The 25397-nt window shown below is 43.3% G+C and overlaps 1 protein-coding gene across 3 annotated transcripts in view; it reads left to right on the top strand.

Moving 5' to 3' along the window:
- Window positions 1–3539: 3539 nt before the first annotated feature.
- PIP5K1B (phosphatidylinositol-4-phosphate 5-kinase type 1 beta) overlaps window positions 3540–25397 on the top strand; it is a 326824-nt gene continuing 304966 nt past the window's right edge. Inside the window, exon 1 of one of the 3 annotated variants that reach the window (XM_060014653.2) lies at window positions 3540–4022. The gene's annotated coding sequence lies outside the window, so the exon portion shown is untranslated. The remainder of the gene's footprint in view (window positions 4023–25397) is intronic. The other 2 variants (XM_060014654.2, XM_060014652.2) reach the window with 2 other exon arrangements.

Here is a 25397-nt window from a genome sequence, read left to right as displayed (position 1 = left end):
CAATTTTTTAAAAATAGACTTTATTCTTTAGAGCACTTTTTGGTTCACAGCAAAATTGAGGGGAAGGTACAGAGATTTATCATATACCTCCTGCCCCGGCACATGCATAGCCTCCCCATTATGACCATCCCCCACCTGAGGGCACATTTGCTACACCTGATGAACCTACACTGACACCATCATTATCACCACAGACCACGGTTTACATTAGGGTTCACTTTTTTTTTTTTTTTGCAGTACGCGGGCATCTCACTGTCGTGGCCTCTCCTATTGCGGAGCACAGGCTCTGGACGCGCAGGCTCAGCGGCCATGGCTCACAGGCCTAGCCGCTCCGCGGCATGTGGGATCTTCCCGGACCGGGGCACGAACCCGTGTCCCCTGCATCGGCAGGCGGGCTCACAACCACTGCGCCACCAGGGAAGCCCTAGGGTTCACTCTTGATGTACATTTTAAGGTTTCGGACAGATGTATAATGACATATCTTCATCATTACAGTATTGTACAGAGTAGTTTCACTGCCCTAAAAATACTCTGTGCTCTGCCTATTCATCCCTCTCTCCCTCCAACTCTTAACAGCCACTGAGCTTTGTACTGTCTCCATAGTTTTGCCTTTTCCAGAATATCCTATAGTTGGAATCATACCATATGCAGCCTTTTCAGATTGGCTTCTTTCACTTAGTAATATGCATTTAAGTTTCTTCCATGTGTTTTCATGGCTTGATAGCTCTTTTTTGTTTGTTTGTTTTTAGCACTGAATAGTATTCCGTTTTACCACAACTCAACCATTCACCTACTGAAGGACATCTTGGTTGCTTCCAAGTTTTGGCAATCATGAATAAAGATGCTATAAACATCCACATGCAGGTTTTTGTATGGACATAAATTTTCAGCTACTTAGGGTATACACTAAGGAGGATGATTGCCAAATCACCTGGTAAGAGTATGTTTAGTTTCGTAAGAAACTGAAAAACTATTGTTCAAAGTGGCCATTCCATGTTGCATTCCCTCCAGCAGTGACTGAGAGTTCCTGTTGCTTCACATACTCGCCAGCATTTGGTGTTGTCAGTGTTCTGGATTTTGGAAAATTTAATAGATGTGTATTTCTTTGTTGCACAAACGTTTTTCAAACCTTCGTTTACATCAAGTCTGCTATTGTTCCACTGACCAAAGTAACTCATGTGGGTGAGCACAGAGTGGGAGGAGACTACAAAGTTAGAAGGAAAGGACCTGGATAAAGGGAGGTCATTAACTGGAGCCATTAATGCTCTCAAATCTACCATAAGAAATCTATGCATGTTTCTCATAGGGGAGTATTACACAGCATCATTAAGATTTTGGACTAAGATCTGAAATCAATTGGAGAAATTATACTCGAAATCAAGTAAAACAATGAGATAAGCATTATCTGATTTTTCAATATTTCCAGATTTTATGGCCAAGCCACTATTGCTAATGGTAGTGATACTGTTTTATTTCCAAAAGAAGGTGACTTTCGCAAATTGCTGTTGATAGATTTTGAGCTAGAATCCAGGAGAAATATCAGGTCTCATGGTATGTGGTCCCTTGTTCCATTAATTAATTTACAGTAATGATGATCTTAAGGCTCTTGGTAGATTTCCTTAAAATCCTGTTTAATAGAGTTAGCTCTCTAAATGGCCAGTGGAGAGTCTGCTTTGTGACTTCTTTCTGGAAAATGAAGCCTGTTGGCATCTGTGCTTTACAGAAGGGAATCAAACTGGCTCTTCATGGAAAAGGGGGAGCGTGTATACACATGTATGCATCCATTTGTATGTAGCATGTCCGACCACCTCTGAGCCACTGTGTTTTAAGTTCGGTTTTACCTGTTTTCACCTCCTCTGCATTCCCAGGAAATATTGAGAACTGACTTTGCATTTTCACTTATCACTACCTCTCTGGGAAGCAGATTTGTTTTCTTCTCCTTGGATTTCAGAGCAAACGTCTGAGAAGCAGAGAAGAGACTGGGATTACCATCCCCAGATCCCCGGCAGTCTGCTACTTACAGCAGTGTGCTTCTGCCCTCTGCACAGTGAGTCACACCAGGCAGATGAAGGGTTCTTTGATCTGTTTCTCTTTCCTCCACCTGTCTCTCTTTAGACCCCAAATGGAACTTTGTTAGTCCAGTGTTTCTGGGAGTCATGGAACCTATGTTCTCGCCCTTTGGTCACTTAATGTCTCTGGGTCTCAGTTTTTACTTCTGTAAAGTGAGCATATGCTGGACTAGACTTGTGTTCTTGCTCTGAGCTTTGAAGAGCCTAGGATGCTAAAATAAAACCAGACACGAGTCACAGGGTCCTAAACAAGCGATGCCAAAAAAAACAAAAAAACAAAAAACCCCAAAAACAAACCAAAAAAGTGATGCCCTAAAACTCCCAGTGATGGCTAGACACATCTGGAAGAAGTATGCTGGAAAAACAGTCTAACAGATACGTGTTACCAAGGAATTATTGCACTCCATTCTGAGCTCATGTGGTGGGAGGTGGGAGGTAAAAAGGATTTCAAAACTGAAAAAGAGGGTTTTCATTTGCTGAGAACGAACAGAGTATCCTTTCAAAGAAATTCATTTTGGCTTGCCAAGCCGGTGGTATCTGAGGATAAGGACCATGAAATGTTGGCTTTGCTCGGACAGAATGTATCCCACATTTCCCATGAGTGTGTTCATTTGTTTTTTAAATAAGGGTAAGGTGGAAGGAAGGGGTGAGGGTGAGAAATACCACTTGCTTTGATTCAGCTGGGAGAGATCCACTCCCTTTTCGGTTCCAATTAAGGACATTTAGCTACAGCTTCCACGATAGCATTCCCCTCCCCCGCCCCGCAAGAGAGCCCTTTAGACCTGGCCCGTGCCCTCTCCGCAGCTAGGCTGACGTCAGGTGAGATTACCAGGGCCCCACGCCCACTCAGTGCTGTTAGTAAGATTTAGCCCGAACTCCCATCACCACCTATCCGTGCTTAACGTCCCTCCAGCCTTCTCTCTCCCAAGACCCCTCGCCTACCCACTTCTACCTGTTTGGTAGGTCTTACTTCCTGGGAACACCTGCTGTCCTCAGACTAGCTTGTCCCTTCCTGGTGAAGGGGACACCTGTGCTTAAGTGCGGGTTCGGCACAAGCAGAGTTCCAGAGGACAGGCGACCAGGTGTTGCTGAGGAAGCGGGGAGCCCTATCCTAACAGCCCTGTTTTCCGGGGCTACAAGACTTTTAGCACCGCCGGAAAGCCCTTGGCTAGCCCTGGAGCCCTAGAGGAACCGGCCAGATCGAGGGGTCCGCCCCAGCCCCGCTCTCCGTCTTAGGCACGCGGCGGCGGGACGGAGCGCCTTGTCCCCGAGCATCGACTCGGACGCCCAGTCCGACTGCAGCGGAGGCTCCCGCCACCTCTGCTGCAAACCCGTCTGCTTTCCCTGCAGGGCGTGCGGGGATGGAGCGAGGGGGTGGAGAGAAAAGGGGAAGAGCCTGGGCGGCCGGCGGGCGGGGCTTGTAGCCTCCCGGAGCCGCGGCCGCCGCCGCGCAGCCCGCTCGGTCTCCGCGCCTCGCTCTCTGCACCGGGACTCGCGCCCGAGCCCGGGGGCGCCCTGCTCCTCGGCCCCCGGCCCCCAGCCCCCGACCCCGAACGCGCCGCGGCCAGAGCGCGCCCGGCTGCGGAGCCGCTCGGAGCGGCTGGGGCTTTGGCGGCCGCTCGCGGCTCAGTCTGGCCGGAGGACCGGCGGGGAAGGAAGGGGAAAGCGGGGACACACACCCGCCGCGGCGCGCGCGCATTGCACACTCGCAGCCGCGCGCCCCCGCCGAGGCGCGTCGGGGGCGAGTTTGGCCCCGCGGCACGGGCCCCGGCACCTGCCCGCTCCTCGAGCTGCGCCCCGGCCCGGGCCCCGCCCCGCCAACCCTCCGCCCCTCCCGCCCCTCGCCTGCACTGCTCTCCTTTCGCCCGGGGGAAGCGACAACGTCCCGATAACTTGCAGACTGTGGCGCAACTGGTCTCGACACCGGAGGCGCCCGAATGCTGTCCGGGTGAGGTAAGTTTCCTGCGCGTCCCCGGCCCCTCCTCCCGCGACCCTCTTTCTGGGCTCGAGCTTGGGGGCTCTGAGTCTCGGATGAATCCTGGAGGTCTCTCGACGCTTTCACTTTGTCCGCCTTGTGCTGGAGGTAGGGTGTAGGGGTTGCGCGTGGCTACCGAAGCGGGACCTTCATTCCCCCGGGCCACGGCTGCGCGCTCCCCGCGGGCACCCACCCGCTTACCACCCGGATCCCCGGAGCCGCAGTGACACTCGGGGGTCACTCTGGGTTCACTTAAGCAGGAGCCCCCTCCCCTTTAATGGGAGCCAGCTGAGTTTGGCTGCAGAAAGAGAGATCTCCCACCACCCTTCCCCGGTATTAAACAGCGGAGAACTTGTTAGGCGCCCCTGGGATCTCAAGAGGGGCTTGCGAGTCAGTGTTTGGTCATTTTTGGCGCCGGAGCCGGGTTGAACAGGTGCGGTATGGTTCCAGCCTAAATGCAGCAACCGACTTCTGCATTTCCCCTGCTTCTCTCCCCTAGCCCCGTCAACGTGAAGCTTCAGCAGCTGGGGAGGGGGGGTGGGAGTGTGGGGCACCGGAGAGGGAGAATGCCGGGGTTTGATTTGCCACACCGGTGCCAGGAGTCACCAAAACAGCAGACAACAAATGTCTGCTTATCGTTCATCTATGCAGATGAGCCTGTTGTCAGTTCTTACCAACCCCCCACCCCCGGCTCACTTGTCTCTGGTGCCCAGCGTGGTTGGATAGAAACCTGTTCCAGAGAAGTTGTTTGGATAGGCTGATGAATTCTTTCTTCTGATCAACTGAAATCAGGGTTCTCAGCAAGGAAATGCTAGTTACTCTGATGCCTTGTTAAAGGCAGCGTATTGCAGACCCAAAATACCGGCCCCCGCCCTTACTATTTTTCTATGACATTCTCAGCCTGCCAGAGGCCCTAGGTCCTAAGGTGAATGACTCTTGAGGGACCGGTTGGGCCTCAGAATGTGTTAGTCTCCTGCAAAGAAGCAGCAGTCTCCTCATCAATACTACTGAGCGTGGGTTTGGGTAACCCTTGTTGCCCCTCCCGTGAAAAGCGTCCACCCAGACTTCTGTCTCATTCTATGTAAAGGCTGAAGTGTTCTGCAGTGGTTAGGAGTGGAGAAAAGCCAAAGGGTTGGATTCATTACCCCTCTAACGTGATGAAGTAGAATAGTGTTCATGGAAGCTTTTGTCAGAGCGTTTCCAGTCGAAAGGAGGCCCTAGAAAAAAACCTTTCTTAGTCAAGTCCATGCCAGTGGGAAGTTGAGTAAGCAGTAAACATCTCTGAGCTGAGGGAAATGGTGCGTTCTTTGGAGACTTAGGAAGACTGATGAGAAAGCTGGTAAGTCTGAGACTGAATGCACAATGATGTCTTAGTTGAGGAGGAAAACTGTTAAAAAATGAATAATAAAACCATGTTACATTTTTGTCCAAATTAAGACTAGAGGGATTTGGTAATAATACCTTACGTTTGCATCAATGCCTTGCTATTTGTAATTGTTTTTTAGTACTCTGAAAAGCATTTAATTCTGTCCATTTCTGAGGGAGGCAGGGCAAAGATTATTAACCACATATTCACAGGAGGAATGTGAGGCGCACAAGTTCAATGACTTATCAAGGTAACAAGTGGCTGGAATTAGAGTTGAAGCCTGGTTTCACCACCATTTCAGGTGGTGAAATCACCACCACCACCACCACTATCATCACGCAGTGTTAGTTCTGTACTTGTATAAGGTTTTTACAATGGCCAGACTTTTGCATTTATTGTGGTCTGTACTGTCTTACTGTGAATTACTGTTCACATTTCAACGGATGAGAAAACTGAGGTTTAGACAAGTGATTAGAGTTTTCTATAGTATCATGTCTAATCTAGTAGCTTACGGGACTAGAACTCAGAGCTTCTGATGTCTCGTCCTTTGCTTTGTGGATTATGCCGTTGTTCCGCTTGTGATAGCAATGAGGACACATCATGGGATACAGTACATGCAATACACCAGAGACTGTTAAGCATGCCTGCTGGTGACCTGGGTTCTAGTTCTGGCACTATATTTGGCTGTATAACCTGGACCAAATTCTACCACCTTTGAGCCTCAGGTCTCCCACATATAAAACAAGAGGTTTGTATTATTTTTCTCCTTCTAGTTTTAGCATTCTATAATGCTTATCAATATATTTGTAATCCAGTGGTATCATTTTTCTCTAGGGGAAAGAGAAATTTTCACCCTGTATTAACTAAGGGATTTAGCTAATAACCTATTCCACCTGTATTCTAATTTACTCCCCGTTCCTCGTCATCGCATACCACTTAATGAAGGGAAAGAAAATTCCAAGTGCACTTTAGCTTAGCATCTGTATTGTTTAGTATTATTTTTTGATTTGGAAATATTCTCAGGGGCTGAACTACTCTAAAATAAATGTCAAGATTCACCTGAATATTCCAGACAGTCGACTCATACCTTTGTTTATTTATTTATTTATTTTTTTGGCTTTGGGGTTTGCATATAGTAAGTATTTAATGAAGAGTTGCTGAGTGAAGGAGGGAATGAAATCACTCATAAGGAAAACACATGCTGTAAAACATAGAAAGCATCTTATCATGCAAATTCCCAGCATCTGCTGACCCGTAAGGTAATTTACCTACACGAGGTATGCCTCCTGAAGCTGGCAGGTGCAGGTGCCCATTGTGTCTCTCCTACCTGAATACATCATATAAAGAAGAGTTTTTATTTCTCCGGGTCGACAGACTCACATCATCTATGTCATGCTCTTTTGCTTGCCTCCCCCTGCCCCTTTAGTTGTTAGTAATGTGTAACTGGCTGAAATATATATTCCTAGAAATTGACTTGTGCCATTTTCTGAAAGAGTATATCTTGAGATGAAGAAACCAACCACTCTTATATTTGGGTAAATTTCAGCAGGTGCTAATACTGGCTCGTGGTTTCAGAGGGGGAACCTAATTAACAAAACCAACCTAGTTTCTGTTCCCTTTAAGAATCCTCTTCTCTTTCCACCCCTTCGTCCTATACGCACAAAAGTAGTGTTTTTACCTTTAGGAGTATGATGACAAATAATTAGAATGGGTCTTAAATATTATTAACAGATTCAGCCATTGGGGATTGAGGTAGATTTCTTTCTGATAGAGAATTAAAATATTAGCTAGTTCAGAAACTCGCACCTTTTATGGGTAAGACAGCTGAGGCTTGGAGAGGTGAATTGACTTGTTCATGGTCGAACAGATGTTTAGCGACCAGGGCTAATGTGGAATTCTTAAGAAGGTTCTTACTCAAGGTTTTGCTAGGGGTTCTATGGTGAAAGTGCATTTTTGACTTCTAGAAATCATAGAGGTTAACAGAAATTTTCTGTTTACTAGTAATTAATGAGTTGTCACTTTTTTTTTTTTTTGCGGTACGCGGGCCTCTCACTGTTGTGGCCTCTCCCGTTGCGGAGCACAGGCTCCGGACGCGCAGGCTCAGCGGCTATGGCTCACGGGCCCAGCTGCTCCGTGGCATGTGGGATCTTCTCGGACCGGGGCACGAACCCGCGTCCCCTGCATCGGCAGGCGGACTCTCAACCGCTGCACCACCAGGGAAGCCCGAGTTGTCACATTTTAACATTGTTTAGTATTTATATTTTTATACCTTCTTGTCCAAGCAGATAATTAAGGAGACAATGTCCATTTTCATCCATTCACCGTGATTCTCTTGGCTTATATATGTCCCTGAACTCAGAATTAATACTTTGCTCCAACCGGTGCTTGGGCAGAGAGAACTATTTGAATAGAAGTACAAATGTATGGTGGTTTTCCAGGCTTCTCTTCCTGGATATTAAAGCCAGAAGCCAAAGGTGGCCTTGTCATACATTGGTAAAGTCATAAGTATGTATACATTTAATTTCCATTTTCATTTTACTTGTACTTCTTTTAAATGGTGAGTCAAAAGATTTAATATCCTGGAAAAATCATTTTTTTCCTGTGGCTGGAGCCTTCATTAGTTACTCTGTAAAGCGTCAAGCCTGAAATGTATTTGTTGCAGAAACATGTTCTCTTTATATCAAGTACATTAACTGGGGTTGGAAGGAGTCCTTTTATTTTTTTTTTAGAAGCTGCGCAGTTAGAACTGTACATTATGCAGCTCAGCTGTTCATTTGTGAACTTATCTATGGCAGTTCTTCTAAATGCCAGGGAAATCGGGGAGGGAGGAAACCTAGCCTTTTGTTTTATTTAGTATTTTTCTTTTTTAAAATAAATGGTAAACTTAATCTCTTCATGACATTTTTGAAGTACTGTGTAGTCAAGATTGGCTGCCATTGATGAAGCATTTTATTCAGTCAGGTTCCCTTTCAGTATAAAAGATGAGGGCAGGGAAACCAGGCTTGATTTTGTGTATTCCATTCTCAATTGCATACGAACTTCAGCAGAGGTGTATAAGGAGATGATATAGGAAAACACAGGAATCCTACCCAAATTAGGTTACTCTTGGGAAGATTTGAAACATAGTAATTGAGATGTTGTTACATGTCTAGTCAACTGGCAGTCCTTGTTATTATCATTTTACGTTAAACCCCTGTTTAAAAGGACAACTCCATGAAGTGTGTATTCTTCTTGTAGAAAGTCTTCTGTGTTGTTTATGGGATGAATTAAAAATAGGTGTGCAGTATGTCTGTGGGAGTTGACATAATGGGTGAGCAAGTTCTTGAGACCTGTTTCTCTAAGAGTTTTAGAAAGTCAGTTATAAAATTGAGTATTGTATTGAACTATACAGCATTGTGTGTGCAGTATTGCTCCCACTAAAAATGGGCTTGTGTGTCTTTCAGTAGAGGTTCTTCAGGCAAGGGTTGGGCTTGCAAGCACTGGAGGCCTAGAAAGTATAATTACCTGGTGTTGGAACTAAAATCCCAGGACTAAAGACACAGGACTGTAGACTATTCCTCTATTTTGTAGGAGAAAGGTGATATCTAAGACTTCGCCATCCAGTAATGCTGAGCAAGGGGTTTAGGAGGAAGTTATAGTTAGCCATAAAAATGTGTTTCTTTGCTTCATAGACTGGCACAAGAAATGCAATCGATTCTACTTATTGGGTAGTGGGTTTTCTTGTTTTTGCTTAAGTATAGTTGATTTACAATGTTGTGTTAATTTCTGCTATGCAGCAGTTATACATATATATTCTTTTAAAAATTCTTTTCCATTATGGTTTATTAGAGGATAGTCAGTATAGTTCCCTGTGCTGTACAGTAGGACCTTATTGTTTATCCAGGGTTTATCCAGGATTTTGCCCATCATAATCATCTCTTGATCATTTGGTCATGACGTTTGTTGATAAAGTAAGGAAACAAAACAGTAGCAATAAAAAGAAGCAAAACTATGACCAGCTTGAGGAAGCGGTAAGTGCATGATAGGTGTTTAGCTAATATTTGTCAGTGGGAAAGGTTAGGCATCATGTTTTATCTTTGTATTCTTGGAACTTAGCACTTTGCATGGGAAATGGCGGGGATTTAATGAATGTGTACTGAACAATTTATGAATTTACATGATATCACTCTTCAGAACCTTGGAGTGTTTTATAATTATTCTGATGTTATTATTTTCCAGACCATTTTAGAAATGTCAGGCAGGCTGATAAACACTAGTTTCAATAGTTTATAGTGGTCCTTCCTCTTACATCCTAAATGGTATTTATTCACTGGACCTCCAACTTTTTGTAACCAATATGCCTAGGAATGATGTTTTTTCTCTTCCTTAACAGAAATAATAATCTAAGTATGAAATGTATTATTCTTTTTACTTTTTATAAGTATCAGATAAACATATTTTTAAAGCTCCCAGGGTGGCTTAAGAGTGAATTTAGCTCAGGGTACACAGACAAGAGTGGACTTTAAGCTTCTCTAAGTTAATCAGTTTAAACATCACCTCCCTTAGGGAGGTGATCATCTAACCTAAAGGGGACCTTCTTCATATGTTTTCTTCACCTATCACAGTGGGCACTTATACATTTATGTATTTTACTTGTTTATTTTTTATCACCTCTACTCAAATTCACACTCAATTTATACGCTCCTTGAGGGCAGAGGTCATGGTTCGTTAGCACTTTTTCAAGAAAGTGCTTGAGGTATAGTAGGTGCCCAGTAAACATGTAAATGAATGAATGACTAGGTCCCATCCATCCTGTCAAGATGAATTGAGCCACCATTGAGGTCACTCAAGCCAAGCAGGTTGAGCTGTGAAGACAGTTCTTAAAGGCTGGCTATGGCAGGTCCATGAGAAGGACAACTAGGTCCTCCAGAAGAAGGAAACAGTGCTTGTTTAGGTGAATAGGTTCTGGCATGCATATGAAGTAGTATCTCTATTTAAAGAGTTCTCACATTTTATTTACTGAAAAATGAATAGCAGAGAACAGATAAGTAGAACTTACGAAGCATAAGACAAAATGTTCCAAACCTATTAAAATAAGGTCTGGAAGTACCTAAATCCCAGACATATGTAATTTCTAATTAAGACACCTTAGTGACAGTATACAAGACAACATCCTGTGACACTCCAGGTTAAAGCTTCCCAAGCTCAGCTGGTTTTTCCTTAAATGTTAGAAACATCAATAGCCCGGTCACAGGGAAGAAGCCAGGACAGTGGTTCTCAGGTGTGGCCCCTTGACCATCATCATCTTGAACTTGTTAGAGAACTTGTTAGAAACTTGTTAGAAATGCAAATTCTCGTACTGTTCCCCAGGCCAGCTGAATCAGAAACTCTGGGGATGGGGTTTAGCAATCTGGCAACAGGTGATTCTGATGTACACTCAACATTGGCAGGAAATGTTAAATCCATTGCTCAAAATCTACGCCTCCTGAAGTGCTTGGTATTCCCAAGTGAATTTCAGGACCTACGGAGAGGGTACCATCTGCCTGCTCCACTAGAAATACCAGAGGAGAAGTAAAGCCAGTCTTTGCTTTTCTCACATCCTTGTGGATTACAAGAAAACAATTTCATATGACTGGATTGGGTATCTAGGACTTCAGACAGTACAAAACCGCTCTGGTTCGTCATTGGCCCTGCCAAGTGATGGTTACTCCCAGGGCTGGGAGATGTGGCTGAAGAGGGGTAAGACACGCTCCATGCATAGCTTACGTTTGGGTGTTGCTTCAGTAGGACCCCAGGTGGAGGAATGATTTCGGGAGCTAGTGGTTGTCTAGGAAACAGTGGCTTACTGACAATTCTGAATATTTCAGGTCAGTTCAACATACTAGATACTGATGGACCCCTTGGCCAGGACAGTACCAGGTGCCATGGGGTATACAAAAAAGTACAGACATGGCTCTGGCTCCAGTGTGCGGAGAACTTGCTGTGTTCCAGGCACTTCTCAAGTGCTGTTTCTTTCATCTCCACCATGCTCCTGACAGCGGGCTGCAGCATCCTTGCTGATAGAGGAGGAAATGGAAACCTAATCAGGCAGGTACACGCTCATGGGCCCAGAGCCACTAAGGCAAGGTTCCGTCTCTGGCTTTTCTGATTTTAAAGCCCACATTCTTTTCTCTGCTTCATGCAGTTGTGCCTCGAAATGTAGTTCTGGTACAAGAGTTTAAAAAAGGAGGACACAAGTGAATCTAAAATTTGTATCTCCAACCTAGGCCTCTCTGTGAGCTCTAGATTACATAATTGACATTGCACCTGGATATCTCAAAGGCACCTCAAGTTTTTCATGTCCAAGACCAGAATCCTGATTTTTTCTCTTCATACCTCATCCTCTTGCACGGATGCTTAGCTCTGTGATGGGCACAACTAGCCACTACCTCGCACAAGGCAGAAACTTGGGAGCCATCCTTGCCCCGTCCTTTTCATCCACCACATCTAACCCGTCACCCATTTCTATAGATTTTGCTTGCTTAATAGCTCTCCCATCCGTCTGCTTCTCATTGTTTCTGCTGATTCTGTCCTAGTCCAGCTTCTCATCTCTCTGCTGGATTCTAGCCATCGCCTCCCTGGGCTCCTGAGTCCACCCTGGCTCTCCTCTAATCCATCGTCCATACTGCAGCCAGAGCAATTGAAATGGCTGGAGAGGACCCTAGACTTGGCTGGCTGGATCCTTACCTCTCACATCTAGCCAGGCCCTCCAGGAAGCAGACACATTTTGGTCCCTGAACTCGTGCACAGGTCTGAGGACTTGCTCTTCTAAACAGCATCCTACTCTGATGCTTTTGCTCCCTGGAATGTGGTCAGGCCACGGTCATAACTATAGTCGGCTGCTCTTAAAGCCACAGGATGAAGACTTCAGTGTGATCCTAGGGACCGCCCAAGCCACACCGAATACCAAGATTTTAGAGTGGTCTGGAATCCCGAGGTGCACTCTTATTCTAACAGGAACCAGAGACTGCTATTTAGATAAGAGAAAAGCAGTTGTTGAGTAAGGAGTTAGTTGGAGGCCAAAAGCATTATCTTGGATGTTCTAGGTGTTTTTAGGATGAATCCGAGGCAGGATTGTAGGATCCTACAGAAACTAGTTAAAAGAAATTAGCCTAAGCTAAGCTCGCATTTAATCTTTGCACGTGGCTTTTTCAGCTACTTGGTGTCCCTTGACTGTAAGTAATTGAGAAGTACCAAGCTGTCTGAGTCAGTTCCGGCTGCTGAAACAAAGTAACATAGACTGGGTGGCTTGCAAGCAACAGAAATTTATTTCTCACAGTTCTGGAGGCTGGAAATCTGAGATCAGGGTGCCAGCATGGTCAGGTTCTGGTGAGAACCCTCTTCCAGGTTGCAGACTGCTGACTTCTCTTTGTGTTGTCGTACAGTGGAAAGAGGGCAAGAGAGCTCTCTGGGGTCCCTTTTATAAGGACACTAATCCCATTCGTAAGGACCCCACCTTCATAGCTCTGTTACCTCCCAAAGGCCCCATCTTCTAATACCATCACACTGGGGGTTAGGATTTCAAAATATGATTTTGAAACACATTCAGTCCATTACACAACCCTTTATGGCCAACTCAGTGCCCTTTAGGGAGCACATTCTATGTTGAGACCCAGTACAGACATAAAGATATAAATAATAAATATATTAAAAATAAAGCTTTCATGGAGCGATACTTAGCTATACTGCGTGAAATGTGCTCTAGTATTTTCTGATAAGTTCCATCCCACCTCCAAACTCTACCAAACACTGATCATGATTCACCAAATTGATTTTACTCCCCGCTGATGGGCTGAGACCTGCAATTTGGAAAACAGATCTATCCTATTGTGCCTTCCAGTGCTGCCTGTACAGAAGCTCAGGCCAGAGGTGTGCATTCATTGAGGAACTGAGTATAACTTCTCATCCGGTGCTCTGTCCATCCCTGTGTGTTCAGGGAGGGTTGTGAGTTAACAACTCCATAAGGCTCCCTCTGCAAGTTTTTTTTTTTTTTTATAACATCTTTATTGGAGTATAATTGCTTTACAATGGTGTGTTAGTTTTTGCTTTATAACAAAGTGAATCAGCTATAAATATACATATATCCCCATATGTCCTCCCTCTTGCGTCTCTAATTTCTGTCAAAAAGCATTGTGAAATTGGGAAAGTAGGCATCTGATAGAACTTGGTGTTGGGGGAAAGTAACTCATAAAGCCACCTTGTCAATTGCATAGGATAAATAATCTACAGTGATGAACTATGACCTTTAAACTGGGGCAGGGCTACATTTTTTCATCTACTGTTCACCCTAAAGTTCCTAATAATTTATTTTAGCAAGAATCTAAATAGTACTTTAAGAAAGAAAGACCTTACTTAAAAAATATGTCAAGAACAGTTTGACAGTGTGGTTTTTTTCTGCCTGAATTTCATTGAGACATCAAGCCTGCCAATTTTAACTGGCTGTTCAAGCACAAAATGAAAGAAGCTTAAAACAGGGAATTCTTAGGTACTCAGAACTTTGGGGCAGGCTGTTTTACTTCTAGAATAAATTTCCTGATTGCTGAGGGTTTGCTTATTTAAGAATCAAAATTTATTATAGCCAATTTTTGTATAGAAAATTTCCCCAAAGTTGCTACAACCTTCCCTGATTCTTTAAAAGATTATACAGCACAGAGTGTGTCTCTAATGTTGTAATAAAGTGATAGCTTTCAGACTCATTCACGGATACAAGGCTCTTTGCACCTGTACCAAACGGCCCCGCTTTGCTGTTTTTGAAAATCTTACCTGCCTTGATTTTTTTTTTTTGTTTTTTGATGCTATTTCTGTGGCTTTCAGCAGTGATAACCCTTCACTCACTCATTTGCTACGGAGAATCTGTTGTGATCTTGGGAGCCAGATAACACCCATATTGTCTGAATTGTGTTTCCGAAATAGACTCATCTTATGCATTGACTTGAAATTTATTTTAAGAAAGAAAAAAGGGGTTTTCGAGGGAGGGTCTCAAGGAAGCAAGCTTTAGTTCTTTCTCATTCACTTAGGTCCTTGGCCAATAAAGAGCATGTTTTTCTTATGTCTTGTTTTTGGACTGTTCAGGTAAATAAAGTGCTACCTTTTTAGGCTGAGATATTCATGGTTTCTTTTTTATTTGTATAAAATATTTGTGTTTACTATATTATGGTCTAAAGCACACTTTCATAGACTTTTATCATTTAATTTAAACAGAGTGGTAATTTATGGGTGTTTTGGTGAGAGTTTCACTTTTAATATTTTATGCCCTTGGAGGATATAAATTACCAAAGGTTATTTCATGTCCCACTGGAGAAATTGCATAGAAACTTCTATTGTATAGGACCTCTGATGTCTATCTTCTATTGGAAAACTAACTTTAATACCTACAATAAAGCAAATAAGGTGCATATGAAAATTTTAACTGTTTTTAAGAAGTGATGTGAGCCAGAGTGTTCTTAGACTTATGAATTCATCATATGGAAACAAACAGTAGCGTCATTGCTTTGGCAAGCTCTATTGAAATGATGCCCTTTAGTGTTTTTCCCATGTAGTTTAGGCAGAGTGGTGAAGATTTATGGAAAATGAGAAATCAGTCTCCCATGCTAAGGATTAAGAGAGAAACATGCCTTTGCTTATATTTGTTTATAAAAGATCGAACGGAAATGCAGCTTTTAAGATTTGTATGGAGTTGGGCTTCACTATTTAGTTTTGCAGTTTCTCAGAAAATTCCTCTCCTACGTGGCAATTTATAATGTAAACATGATGCATCATTTCATTTTGTGCAAACTATCTGTAAGGAACAGTCACTTTCCACATATGTCAGGGGACTCCTGGCAGCATTTTAGAGCCTAAAGTATCCTCCACAAGCCCTAGCAGCTTTAGAGACAGTCGCCAGCACTCCCTGACAATCCATTTTTATTTTCTTCATTGTCTGCCTCTTGTACTGGAAAGTGAACTTCCACAAGGGGAGGGACTGTGTTCTGTTGGCTCCTGTATGCCTAACACCTAGAAAAGTGTCCAGCGCAGATGGCTCTCAATGAAAGTTTATTGAATGAATGATTTTCTTAAGCCACAACTGTCTTTTCTTCAACTTCCTAGGTCCCTCTTCCTTTGTAAAATGTTAACAGTCAAGCTTCTAGCCTTCCCGCTGCTTCAAGCTCCTTTCCCAATGAGTGGCCTTGTTTGTGGCCAAATTTTAGTCTTTTTTCTATCTCTTGCATTTTGGTCTGTTACATTTAGAACCATTTAATAATTCATGCCTCACTCTCTCTTAGCTGCTTATCTACTCTTGTGAGCCCAACTCTTGCCTCTGTCAAAAGTCCCTATATTATGAAATCTGAGCTTGTGCCTTTCAAAAACCCGAATCTGTCTCCTTCCCCAAATTCTAGATTTTCATCAAAGATACCCTCTTTTTTTTTTTAACCTACTTTTGAAATTTCAGCAATCTTTTTATCTTGCTCATCTTTGTTTCTGTGCAGCTACCAAGTCCAAAGGAAGTTTTTGAAAAGTTCTCTTCCATTTTCACGTGTATTTCCTATATTAAATGCTTCTTACCTGGACTATTGTAGCAGCTTCCCAAACGGCCCCTGTACCTCCCTCTCTCTCCCCCTTTAGTCAGTTATAATACTTGCTACCAGAGATTATAACTTCATCACCTCCATGCCCCCAAATCCTTAGATGCTTTGTTATGCCCCAAATTTAAGTACCTTGGTTTGGTCCATAAGAGCATCCACAGTTTGGCCCTAGTTCTCTAACGTCGTCATTGTCGTTGGTGTCATTGTCATCCTTGTAGTAGTGACAGCAACTACCATTTCTTAAACTCTTACTCTGTACCAAGCCCAACACATAGGAAGAAATGAAGTCATAAAGGTTCGTGGTATGTTTGGAACTATATCTGATAATGAGTAGGGTAGGTGTGGGTGGGAGGAAATAGGGCTGGAGTGGTATGTTGGCTCCAGACCATGAGCAGCTTGTCAGATGGGCTAAGGAGTTTGAACTTTTCTTCTATAGGCAGGGAGGCAACAACTAGAAGATTTTCACAGACGAGTGATGAGCTCATGCCTTAGGTTAGATCAGCAGCATGGCCTCCAGTTTGGGAGGTGAATGAGGTGGGAATGAGACTGGAGACAGGGAGACTAGTTAGAGGAGATGATGTCGTTACAAGAGAGATGATGAGAACCTGAATTCAGTTATGGAGGGGATGGGGAAGAGTGAGCAAATTAGAGATTTAGGAGGAAGAATCGATAAGACTTGTTACCACTTGCATGTGGATTTTGAGGGAATGGGAGAGGTAGATGATGATAATTCTCTGGCTTTGGCTTGACTAGCTGGAGAGATTGGAGAATGATGATCAACAGAGAGAGTATGGAGAAGAGGCAGCATGTATGTGGTGGCAGAGGTGGGAGGGCTGTAATGATGAGTTCAGTTTTGAACACGCATTTCAGATCCTTGTGGGGTATCTGGGTGGAGTGTGGCTGTAAGGAGAGAGGCCCACGATGGACACACTGGCTGTGTTATGGTCATGGGTCTTTGGGCAGCGATTCAAGCCATCGGCCTGGATGAGACCGAGATGCCTGCAGGACTTCAAGGTATACGAGCGTGGAGGCGAGGAGAGAGGCCTGGGATGGAGACAGCGTTATGATCTCTTGCCAGCGATTAAAGCCATGGGATTAGACGAGGCTTCTGGAAGGGTTTGTAGACCAAGAAGAGAACATGTCTGAGAACCACCATCATTCCCTGATCTTCCTTTGCGATTTCATTTCTTTATACCTTGGCTCATTACATTTTTCTCTTAGTGAATCTTCTTCCGTTTTCTTCTCCGTTGAGGGGAGTGGCATCAGGGTTTCATGACACCACATGGATCCCACTTCTCTGATCCCCACAAGTGCCCAAGAGTGACTTCTCGGGCACACACTCCCTCTGGCATTCTTGCTCTTACCACTCTCTTGGAACTTTCCCTCAAGGCTGACTTTTCGTTTGTTCTCCACTTAGCTCTCCATGCAGGCTCGAGTCCTGACAGCAGGGACCACATCTTCTCTCACTTCATGTTTCCCACCCAGCCTGACAGCTCCAGTGTCTCCTTCACACTAGCTGCTCCTACACCTTTTTGTTTATTTTCATTCTTCTGTAGAGAAATAAGGAAAAAGGTGAACAACTCCAAGTTCTCTAAGGATTTAGAGCAGTTGAGGTGCCTTGAACTAAATTGGAGGTGCCTGCTTACAATAAGTTTGTGGCTAGAAGTTTCTGTTTCTCACTAAACAAACAAACAAGAAACTTAACTAGCAAAAGAGTCCATAAAACCAGTGCAGAGGTCTTGTCATTTATCATTCTCACTATTTGAAACTTTCAGAGGAAGAGAATATATCTTTTGGCAGCTCCCCTACAACTACCATTGCTTATTGCAAGCAGAGTTTATCTCCAGGTTTCACTGGGTTGTACTTCCTGTGTTTTTAAATAACACTTCACATACATTTGCACAGGCTGAATCTGGGTGCAGTGAGAGATCTGTCCCTAGAAGCAGGGATTCTGGCTTATCCTGCCCCTCTCCTGATACTTTGGTGACCTATGGTCAAGTGGCTTGACCTCTCTTGTACCTTTTTGTTCTCATCTGTGGAATGAGAATCTGTACACTGGCTCCTGGCCTAGTTCAAAGGTATGTTGTGAGGCCAAATGGAATGATGGCCTTTGAGGTTCTTAGAAAAAAAGCATCATGTACATTACATTAGAGAATTTATTTCATAAGAATTATGAAAGGAGGTCAGGCTCCAGACAGCCACCTTTATAGCCCATGGATAAGGAAATTTGAAGCAAAGGTGGTAGCATCTACTGTGATGGGTTTCCCATGAAAGAAGTCTCCTCCCCAATCCCCAGAGGCCAAGGGTGAAAGTGGGACTCTTCGCTAAAGTCTGTCTGATCAGAGTTCCAGAATTTAAACACACCCTCAGCATGGATGAGAAGAGCAACATACTCTGATCTTTAAAAAGGGATGGATCTTGGATGTGGAGGTTTGTTGAAGAAAGCAAAACTCATGTTTACTTGTTAAAGAAAAAGAATGCCGGTCGAGTAATCTATGACAAAGGATGTAAGAATATGCAAGGGAGAAAAGAGTTCAGTAAGTGGTACTGGGAAAACTGGACAGCTACATGTGAAAGAATGAGATTAGAACATTTCCTCACACCGTATACAAAAATAAACGGATTACCTAAATGTAAGACCTGAAAACATAAAAATCCTAGAAAAGAAAGTAGGCAGAACACTCTTTGGACATAAATTATAGCAATATTTTTTTGGATCGGTCTCATAAGGCAAAAGAAATAAAAGCCAAAATAAACAAATGGGACCTAATTAAACTTGAAAGTTTTTGCACAGCAAAGGACACCACCACCAACACGAAAAGACAATCTACTGAATGGGAGAAAATGTTTGCAGATGAAATGTATGAGAAGGGGTTAATATCCAAAATATATCAAAGAAACAACCTGATTAAAAATGGGCAGAAGACCTGAATAGACATTTTTCCAAAGAAGACATACAGATGGCCAACATGCACATGAAAAGATGCTCAGCATCTCTAATCATCAGGAAATGCAAATCAAAACTGTATGAGGTATCACTTCACATCTGTCAGAATAGCTATTATCAAAAAGTAAATAGCAACTGTTGGCGAGGATGTGGAGAAAAGGGAACCCTCATGCACTGTTGTTGGGAATGTAAACTGGTGCAGCCACTATGGAGAACAGTATGGAGGTTCCTCAAAAAACTTAAAATTGGACTACCATATGATCGAGCAATTCCACTCCTTGGTGTACTTCTGGAAAAAACCAAAATATTATTTTGAAGAGATACATGCACCTCAGTGTTCATTGAGCAGCATTATTTACAATAGCCAAGACATGGAAGCAACCCAAGTGTCCATCAACAGATGAATGGATAAAGAAGTGTGTGTGTGTGTCTGTGTCTGTGTGTCTGTGTGTGTGTATGGTGGAATATCGTTTAACCATAAAAAGAATGAACTTCTGCCATTAGCAACACAGTGGATAAACCTAGAGGGTATTCTGCTTAATGAAGTAAGACAGAGAAAAACAAATACTATGTTATCTCTTATATGTAGAATCTAAAAAATAAAACAATTGTATATAATGAAATAGACTCACAGATATAGAAAACAAGCTAGTAATTACAAGTGGGGAGAGGGAGAGAGGGGCAAGATAGAGACATGGGATTAAGATATACATACTGCTCTGTATTATTTAGATGAGGAACAAGGATATACTGTACAGCTCAGGGAAGTATAGCCATTATTTTGTAATAACTTTAAATGGAGTATAATCTATAAAAATATTGAATGACTGTGCTGCACACCTGAAACCAATAAAATCTAAATTAACCATATTTCAAATTTCTTAAAAAAGGAATGTTGGTGGGCAGCAAATAATTCATATGCTAGAGTCCAAAGTAGGACATCATGCTCAATGTATTAAACAAGTTCATTGCTTATTCAGTTTAGATTGAATGGTATGTGGTGGTCATTATCACCCCTAATGCTGTGCCTCATATACAAAGATGGTCAGTGTTTCAATGAGTGCCTGTTTAGATGGAGTAGGAGAAGCTCCTAGAGGTCATTCAGGAGGCATTTTTAATACCTGTGGAATCCTTAAGGCTGCTTGAGGTTAATTGGACATTCCTCAAATGCTAATAAAAGCTTCAATTAATAATATAAATATTTATAGTTCAATGACCTGTATCACATGGCAGAGAGGTTTGACTGGAGTCACTGATGTAGATAATATCTGATCAAAAGTGAGGGGAACTCAAAGAGTTTAACATCATTGGCATAGGGGTAATGACATTGGATCTGTAGTCATGACATGGGATCCACAGTAAGAGACCAAAATCTTAATTCCTTCTGTAGCCTGGCTGTGAGCATACTGGCATAATCATAATCATACAGGTGCTTTTTCTCAGTTTTCTGCCCTTAGAGTCGACTGTGGACTAAGTATGGTGGACTTGGTTATGTTGGTAGGCTAGATTGCAAATTGTAGCAACCTCAGCAGAGTAAAAGTATAGCTGACAGAAGGTGGAATGTGGAAACAGGGAAAAGGGTTAAATGTGCTAATATTCTCACCTCCTAAAATGGGGAGTAACATATAGTTGTTAAAACTTGGTGGGGGGACTTCTCTGGTGGTCCAGTGGTTAAGACTCTGGGCTCCCAATTAAGGGGGCCTGGGTTCGATCCCTGGTCGGGGAACTAGATCCCACATGCATGCCACAGCTAAGAAGTCCTCATGCCACAATAGCCTAAATAAATAAATAAATATTTCCCATCCACCACAATGAAGAGTAGCCCCTCCTCGCCACAATTAGAGAAAGCTTGCGTGCAGCAACGAAGACCCAATGCAGCCAAAAATAAATAAAATTAAAAAAAAAAAGTTGGTGGAATTCTGGAGTTGTGCCATCTTGCATTCCCACTGGTGGCATATGAGAGTTCCAGTTGCTCCACATCTTCATCAACACTTGGTATGGTCAGTCTTTTATTTTAGATATTCAGATAGGTGTATAGGGGTAGCTCATTGTGGCTTTAAATTGTACTTCTCTAAGGGCTAATGGTGTTGAGCATTTTCTCATGTGTTTATTTGCCATCCTTACATTTGGTGAGGTGTTAAACTCATGTATTCATTCTGGTAACTTCTTTTTTGTAGTATGCATAGAATTTTTTACATGGACAATCATGTTGTCTGTAAATAAAGACAGTTTTACTTTAAAAAAAGTTGGCGGAAACACACATGAAGACCTGAATACGTAAAATTGCAAAGGTAATGAACAGAGGAATTAAAACAATGATATATATTAAACTTTGGATGGAAACCAGGGCAGTATGAGCAAAGTCCCTGATATGAGTCAAGAACAAGAGATTTAAGCATGTTATCAAGAGTTATGGAGATAACTGAGACCAAAATAGAAAATTTTAAGAATGGTTGTCTTGGGAGAATGGAACTAATGGCAGGAATAGGAAAATCAAGAAATGGTGACTCTCACGAGGTCCTTTATATCATTTGATATATTACCTCGTACATGCATTTCTTTGATAAAAATAAATCATTGGTATATTGGTCATTAGATCATAAAGATAAAAAGCAACATGAGATAAAACAGGTAGAGGGTGAGAGCTGAATATTATAAAATAAGAAATACTGGGGAAATAGTCTATGTTTAGAAAGCTGTATAAAGGAAGGAGGGGCCCTAAAATGGCCCAAATAAGTGTCAGGTACATTGCTGATATGTACCTAACACTTATTTGGGCACTTACTACATTCTAGGTATTTTTTAAACAGTAGACATTCATTAACTTGTTTAATATTCACAGCAACCTGTGAGGTCGGTATTATTGTCATCATTTTATAAGTGAGGAAGCCATGGAGCAGAGATATACGTATGTAATTCGAGGCCACACAGCCAGGTTTCAAAGCCAGGTGGTCCAGCTCCAGAACCATCTCTTTTAGCTATGATACTACGTGATATCTCATGGTAGGGTGACAGGTGTCACACCCCACAGTACATACAGTGCATGCTCCCTGATTCTAAGATGATGACTTGTTCTTTGAAGCTGTCTCCTAAAGAGGTACTTGACTTAAGTTCACTAATAATTTAACAGATATTTGAGTGTCTATTGACATGGTTTTAGGTACTAGGATTATCCCATTTTAGTGGGGGAGGCCAATGATGAAGATGTAGAATTTATATTTACAAAAAATACGTGTAGAATTTAACATAAGATGCTGTAGAGAAAAAATAAAGCAGGATAAGGAGTAGACTGATGGTAGGGGTGGTGGAGGAATGTTATTTTAGAAAGCAAGGTCAAGGAAAACCTCTCTGAGGGGACTATACTTGAACATTGTCTTAGCTCAGGCTGCTTTAGCAAATATACCACAGGCTGGGTAGCTTAAATAGCAAACATATGTGAAGGTCCCAACAGATGTGTCTGGTGAGTGCCTGCTTCCAGGTTTGCAAATGGCCTTCTTCTCATGGTATCCTCATATGGGGGAGAGCAGAGAGAGAGAGAGGGGAAGCAAGCTCTCTCATGTCTCTTCTGATAAGGGCACTAATCACATTTATGAGGACTCCACCCTCTTGACCCAATTACCTTGCAAAGGCCCTACATCCTAATAGAATATTGGGAGTTAGAATTTCAGCATGGGAATTTTGGGGGGGGATACAAACTTTCAGTCCAACACAAACATAAATCTAAATGAAGGAGAGAAGTGAACTATTCAATATCTGTTAATTATACTGGGAAAAGCATTCCAGGTAGAAGGAATAGTAAGTGCAAAGCTCTGAAGCAGAGCTCCTTTGGCCTGTTTGAGGAACTGTACAAATGGCCAGAGCTGTGCGAGTGGAGGGAAGTACTTGGTGCCCAGGCAAGTAGAGCCTCTTAAACCTGATAGTGACTTTTATTTTTGGTGCCCGACTAAGGCACTTTCCTTGCAGTCGTAGTTGAAACCTGGTCCTCCTTTACTCACCCTTCAATCATTAACAAGTAAATAGATATGACCTTCGTAGTCATCACTCTTAAGGCTGTCACTCTTAAGCCTATGGATCCTTTTCTTTTTAAAATTATTTTATTTTATTTTTGGCTGTGTTGGGTCTTCGTTGCTGTGTGTGGGCTTTCTCTAGTTGCAGTGCGCGGGGGCTGCTCTTCGTTGCAGTGTGCGGGCTTCTCATTGTCGTGACTTCTCTGGTCGCAGAGCACGGGCTCTAGGCGTGCAGGCTTCAGTAGTTGTGGCACGTGGGCTCAGTAGTTGTGGCTTGCAGGCTCTAGAGCTCAGGCTTCAGTAATTGTGGTACGTGGGCTCAGTAATTGTGGCTGGCAGGCTCTAGAGCTCAGGCTCAGTAGTTGTGGCTCACGGGCTTAGTTTGCTCCATGGCATGTGGGATCTTCCCGGGCCAGGGCTTGAACCCGTGTCCCTTGCATTGGCAGGCAGGCTCTTAACCACTGTGCCACCAGGGAAGCCCCCTATGGATCCTTTTTAATATGTGTGATAGTTTAGTTCAAGGATCATGAGTCATGTTCGAGTGCCGCTTTAGAATCTTAGAGGCTTGTTCTAGAACTCTTGATGTCTGAAAGTTGTAGTATTTCAGTGTGACAACAGTGTATGAATATCTGTTGACCAATATGATTCCTGATGCTCCCGATGTCTGGATAAGATGTGTATGTTTTGCAGGGGAAAGTGAGGAGAGGGGAACCTGACATCGCATTGTGTACAGTGGACAGGGTCTGAGATAATTCAATCTCTTTGTCTTCCTAGCAAAGAACAGCCTCTAAAATGAGCCTAATGGTGCCCACTTCAGTGTGTTCTTGAGAGAATTAAAGGAATGCGGGTAGTAGGAACGAAGTAAATGTGAGTTCCTTTCACTTTTTCTGTGCAAAGCTTTTTGTAAGGTGCTGAGGACAAAAGGGGTAGCATTTAGAGCGAGGGAGTGGGGTAAGGAGGCAATAGCAAAAACGGATGAGTGGTCCTTGCCCTCAAGGAGTTTACAGTAGATAGGGGAGCCAGGCAGATACCCTTAATTAGGGGAAGATAATGCAATTAAAAGAAGAGTGGCAGGGGCTTCCCTGGTGGCGGAGTGGTTGAGAGTCTGCCTGCCGATGCAGGGGACACGGGTTCGTGCCCCGGTCCGGGAAGATCCCACATGCCGCGGAGAGGCTGGTCCCGTGAGCCATGGCCGCTGAGCCTGCGCGTCCAGAGCCTGTGCTCCGCAGCGGGAGAGGCTACAACAGTGAGAGGTCCAAGAAGAGTGGCGAAAGTGCTGAATGTGGCTTGAGCTAGGGTAAAAACCAGCCTCCAGTTTCCAAATTAAGCCTTGGAGTTTGTAGCGTGTGATGCTGTTTCTCTTCAGGTTTGAAGATAGGCTGGTGCTGAGGGCGAACACAGCTATGAAATTACTCTGAGAGAGTCACACATAATGCTAGAATTATGCTCTTTGCTTTTCAGAATTGCCTGTTTTTCACTGCATTTCAGGCAGTATTTCGTATTAAGCAAATTGCACTCCTTTTTGTTATGTGGATGAGAGGAGGCTGGGAAGGGAGCTCATTCTATTCCTCTTCCTCTTCCAGGGGCTGCTGTCAACTAGTCCCAAGGTAGAATTCTTCGTGAAGCTCCTGAAACCTTTGTGACACTGGAGTAAATAGGGAGGTGGAGGAGATAAGCATTTTATTTGTACTTCTCTGATGGAACTTACCGCCTTTCAGTGTGTATTTTCAGTTATTTGCAGGCGTGTCTTGTCTTCCCTGCTGAATTGAAAGTTCCCTGAAGGCAGAAAGATCTCTTGTTTATTTTTTAAATAAAACTTGTCCAAAGCAGTTCCCTTTATCCCAAAGTCTTGCTGACAGAATGAATTACATGGATAACTTTTGCTTAATAGGGCTGTTCAAGGAGTATCCGAAACTCTGCATTCGTTTGGGTTTTGGCGTATTTGGGATTCAAAGGAAATTCATTCCCTCACCATTTCTAACTTAATCCTCTGCTAGCATTTTGCCTTTCGTCTGTTTAGGAATCAGCTACGGTATGTTTTAGTCTTCATTCAGATTTTTTTTGGAAACTCAGAACTATAGCTATGTACTGTTTGCAAAGGGACATCATTAGAGGAGGCACTGGTCCCAAATCTGATAGCTAAACCAGACATGTGGGTCTGGTAAACAGAAGCTGGTGGGGCCCAAAAGATGAGTAATTAACACGTCTAAGAGATGGAGGAAGGACAGTGTTTTTCCCTGGGCAAAGCTTTCTGCGAGGCTTAGAGTTCAGTAGCAGCTGGCATGAGAGTGATGGCAGGAACTGGGCAGAGCAGAGAGGTCTGCCTGTCCCTTAGGCAAAGCCTGGTGATTCTTTTTTTTTTTTTTTTTGCGGTACGCGGGCCTCTCACTGTTGCGGCCTCTCCCGTTGCGGAGCACAGGCTCCAGACGCGCAGGCCCAGCGGCCATGGCTCA

The sequence above is a fragment of the Delphinus delphis genome, chromosome 6 (genome assembly GCF_949987515.2).
Source record: "Delphinus delphis chromosome 6, mDelDel1.2, whole genome shotgun sequence".
Lineage (NCBI taxonomy): Eukaryota > Metazoa > Chordata > Mammalia > Artiodactyla > Delphinidae > Delphinus > Delphinus delphis.
Note: the sequence above shows the minus strand (reverse complement) of the source record. Positions and strands in the feature narration are given on the sequence as shown.